This window comes from Carlito syrichta, unplaced genomic scaffold, assembly GCF_000164805.1.
Source record: "Carlito syrichta isolate Samal-C Ts95f unplaced genomic scaffold, Tarsius_syrichta-2.0.1 Scaffold308850, whole genome shotgun sequence".
In the NCBI taxonomy this organism is placed as follows: domain Eukaryota; kingdom Metazoa; phylum Chordata; class Mammalia; order Primates; family Tarsiidae; genus Carlito; species Carlito syrichta.
The window spans coordinates 490,285-495,051 of record NW_007252946.1 but is presented as its reverse complement, the minus strand read 5'-3'; positions in this window follow the sequence as shown (position 1 = coordinate 495,051).

Here is a 4,767-nt window from a genome sequence, read left to right as displayed (position 1 = left end):
CCGGTCACTGCACTCCAGTCTGGGCAACAGAGTGAGACTCCAACTCAAAAAAAAAAAAAAAGAATTCACAATGGAAGTAAGAAAATATTTGGAGTTGAAAAACAAAATATACATATCAAAATATATAAACTGAGCTAAATCCATGCTTAGCAAAAAAATGTATACTTCAAATGCATATTTTAGAAATATGGGAGGCTAAAATTCAATTAGCTAAGCATCTATCCCATAAAGATGGAAAGAAGAATAGTACATTAAATCCAAAGACTGTAGAAGGGGGAAAAAGTAAGAAAAAGAAACCCAAAATGCAAAAATTCATAAAATAGAAGAATGATTCTTTGAGTTTACTAATTACTTTGTCATGTTCAGTGTTTGAGAAAAACCAAGATTGCAGTAGCTTAAGGATTGAATTGTGGGAGAGAATGTAGAAGAAGTAAGTATAGATGACTTGAGAATTTAACTTTCAAAGGAAGAAAGATAAAATAAAACAAATTTCTGCACACTCTCACTTCCTTGCATCATCAGACCACTCATACACCATGAATATATGTATTTATTCATTCAACAATCATTTATCAAGTACCTACTATGCTAAGCCAGGGAATTCTGGGAGCACAGGGAGAATGAGAGAGACAATAAAGTAGGAGATGAGGTTGGAGAAACAGGTAATTTCAGATTCATATAGTTCTTTGCAGGCCAGTATAAAGGATTGTATTTTATTCTGATGGATTGGAATTTACTGATTAGTTTCCAAGTAGCAAATAGGCTACTGAGTGAATAGTTATGGAGTCACGAGTAGTAGCAGCAGATAAATTAAGAGGCTATTGTAGAAATGTAGGTGAGAGATGTTGATAACTTAGACTATGGTGTTGGTCATAGGAATGGAAAGAAGTGGTCAGATTCAGGATTTATTTATTCATTCCACAAATATTTATTTGCTTCCTACAATCTGCCAAGCACTGTCTAGATCCTTAGTATATATTGCTTAACAGGATGTACAGAACACAATCTTTTGATGAAACTTACATTCTAGTGGTTGTACTTTGGAGGTGAAACCAATAGGTCATACTGATGTATTTGATATGAGGAGGCGAGGAAAAAAAATGAATTGACTATGACTCACAGATTTTTGACTTAAGCAACAGGGTGAATAGTGTTATCTTTATTAAGATGGGGACTATTGTGACAAACAGATTTGGGGTAGATATTTTGATGATAAGTTCAGATGCCTGTAAGACATCTCAGCAGAGTTGGCAAGTAATTAGATAGATATATGTGCTCAAGAAAGAGATAAAATCTGGAAATGTATATTTGGGAGTGACCAGCAAACAGATAATGTTTTAAATCCACAAAACTGTGTGAGGTCATATATTGAAAGAATAAAAATTTTAAATTCTGAGAATGGATCACTCTATCATTTAGAAAGCCTGTTGGAGTGGATTGGGCGGAAAAAAGGAACAAAGAAAATTGTGGCAGACTTTAAATATCATTTGCAAGAGCCTTTGCTGTGCAGGGGAACATAGAAGATGGTATGAAAGCAAATGTGTGTGCATGGGATAATTTTTTTTTTCCAAAATGGAAGATAAAAGAACACGTTTGAGGCAGAGAATACTCTCATGAAATGGGAGATTTCACACTGCAGTAAGTGGACAGCATAATTTCAAGCACAAATGTCTTGATAAGGTGAGAAAAAATAAAATTCATAATACACGATCAAGGTTGGCCTTACATAGAGACAAATATTTCGTTTATTTTAATAATAATTTAAGTTCCTGCCAATTCATTGATGAAGATACGAAAGCACAAAGAAGTTTAAAAATTTGCTCAGGCTCATGAGACAGGATGTGGCATAATGGATCTGAAGTGAGATACTGTGTCTCCAGACCTATGCACTTTAGCACTTTCCAGACAAAAATGGGAGAATGACTATGGTTGCAAAGTCTATTAGATCCAATAGTGGTAAGTGGTAAGTGCTCCTAACTAATAGCTCCTATCATGTCCATGAATTCTGAGGCTGGTTATCAGCTAAGAGTGTGGTAGAAAGAAGAAATGTAGGTTTGAGTAAGAAGGGGCAGGTATTAAATAGTAGTTTGGGAGAGTGAAAAAGCCATTGCTCCAAGACAGAGATGGGGCAGAATGCTCAGGCGGAGGCAGTCAGAGTGCCCATAGGAGATCTGTGGCTATTAATTTAAAGGGTGAACAATCAGGAGTTGTGTGTTTTGCCCCCAGCAACCACTCAGGCTCAGGTTCAGTTATTGAGATGACAGGTACTTGAGTTTAACTGCAAGTTTTGCTAAGGGAGTAGGAAAGTGGTTGGAAAACAGTAGAAGAGATGAAGGAAGGAAGGAGAGAAGTGGAGATAAGGGAGCTCACGGGGGAATGGTTGTAGTAATGAACCAGAAATTCTAAGGTGGATAGAGAGGAGAGAGCATGAAGGAGACACTAGATTGGTCTCAGACACTGAGATAAATGAAATTCTAAAGTCGAATAGTAGAATAGGTGAGGGGGAGACTGACTCACAATCAAGATTTCACAGGAAGTAAAGACAAAAATAAGGTTATGACCATATGCATATATGGCTAAGTTTGAGTGGGGAAAAAATTGACAGCGAGGCATTCCAGGAATTGAAATGTCTAAGATGGGGTCAATTATTATATTGAAGACTCCTTCAGAAAAGGTGACATTAATAAGCATGTTGGATTGACAGAGAAATGGGGGCTAAGGTCATCAACTAATAAGTGAGTGTAGATAATAACACAGATATATAACTGCAGTGATAAAGAAAACCAGTGATGAAATCTAATGATGTGAGCTTCAGAGGCGCCAAAGGAACTAGGTTTGAGGAAGGAGGAAAGAGACATGGTTTGGGCATTTCAATAGGGCGTAAGAAGGATACCCTAGATTAAAGGAACACATCATAGAGATGCCAGTTGGCAGTTACATTCTCTGCCATGTTTTCTATTAAAAAATTACTGAGAAACACAAGTTTATTACCAAAGTTAAGTCTTAGTGGGGAGATGGAGAGCAAAACAAATCATGCTTGACCTTTACAGTGAAGGTTCCTAATTATCACTAACGATTGAATTTTCAGGAAAATGAGCAAGAGACATTTCCAATTATTTGTCCCTTTGGAAAGGCAGCACTTTAAAAAATCTTTGGATTTGAACCACAGGTTTTTAAAAAGTGTTAACAAGAGCTAACATTTACTGAGGGCTTACTATATGCCATGTACTGTTCTAGACACTTTACATATAGTAACTCATTTAATCACCGCTTCATCTGTGTGAGTAACACAATCACACAGCCTAGCTTACCTGGGAAAGTCTTAATGTGTACTAATTTTTTCAATACCTTGTGTGATTTACCATTTGTCCACGATTATTCATTTAAACAAAATATTCCTATTAATAGTTGCATTAAAATGGACTTAAATGGGTTTGGCTGACCTCTACTTTGTAAACTTGGCTTCTGTCATGGTGTGATCCCTTGTGTGGGAGTATGCATGTGCAGCGAACAAGTTCTCACTTTAACACCTGGTGAAATCTAAAAAAATAAACATTACTATCCGAGTCTTCTTGACATTTTCCAGGTGCAAAGTCATAATTAACACTTCCTTTTCAGGATAGCTTGCAAGGAGATTTCTGATAAAATGAAGGGCACTTGGACACCAGAGGTTAGAAACAGATCTAACCTTCTTTCCTTTGATCTCTGGCAGTGACGAGTTACTACTGCCCCTACTGGCCATTTGGTCCATGGCATGGCATGCAAAATCCAGGCCCCCAGGCCACCACTTGGCAGGGTCAGCGGAAAACAGAAAATCTCAAGTTATGTGAACATGAAACAAACAGGAAATAGAGGCTGATCATTCTTGCTGTTGAGCATCTGAATGCCCATGACTGAGTGGCGATGTCATTTTTTGTATGGTATAAGTACATTTGATCTGTTTTATTGTTTTGTTTTGTTTTGTTGCAACATTATACAGTTGAAATGTCTGTTAGTGCCACTTCCCAATATCAAAATTGCCCTTTCTGATCACAGCAACTTGGATGGACTTAGAGTCTATAATACTGAATGGTCTATCACAGAAACAAAGAACTGAGTACCATATGTTCTCACTCATACGCGAGCCTTGAACAACTATCATATTACTACAAGAAAGGGATTGACAGTAGTGGGAAACTGCCAGAGGAGGGGAGTAGGATTGGCAGTAATGGGAAACTGCCAGGGGAGGGGGCACACCTCATCAAGAAGGGTACCTGCAAAATGAATATTTGTATACCTAACCCTGAATTATACCCCACATCTACAAAATAATTTTTAATTATGTGGCAAGTTACACATGCATAAATAAATAAATAAATTTTTTAATTGTCCTTTCTGGATAAATTCAGTGGTCATTCTAACAATAGTGAAGATAGTGTTCTTATCTCATTTTACAGGTGAGTAAACTAAAGCAAAGAGAGATTAAGTAAAATGCCTAAAGCCACTTATGCAGGCAATTTGACCCTAGAATCCCTGACTTTAGCCACTGTGCACCCTGATGCTGAAGGTTTACATTTTACATCTTATATTATGATCCTACTAGATATACATATACACATCTGAAACATATATACACATATACATACATATACACATCTGAAACAAACATTTTTAATAAATTCTAATATTTTCTATCTTGTTTTATTTTAATGCTGGTTGTCAGGGCCAGGATTAGAGTGAGGTGAGTTACATAAATACAGGATCAGACCCTGCTTTATTTACTTTTTA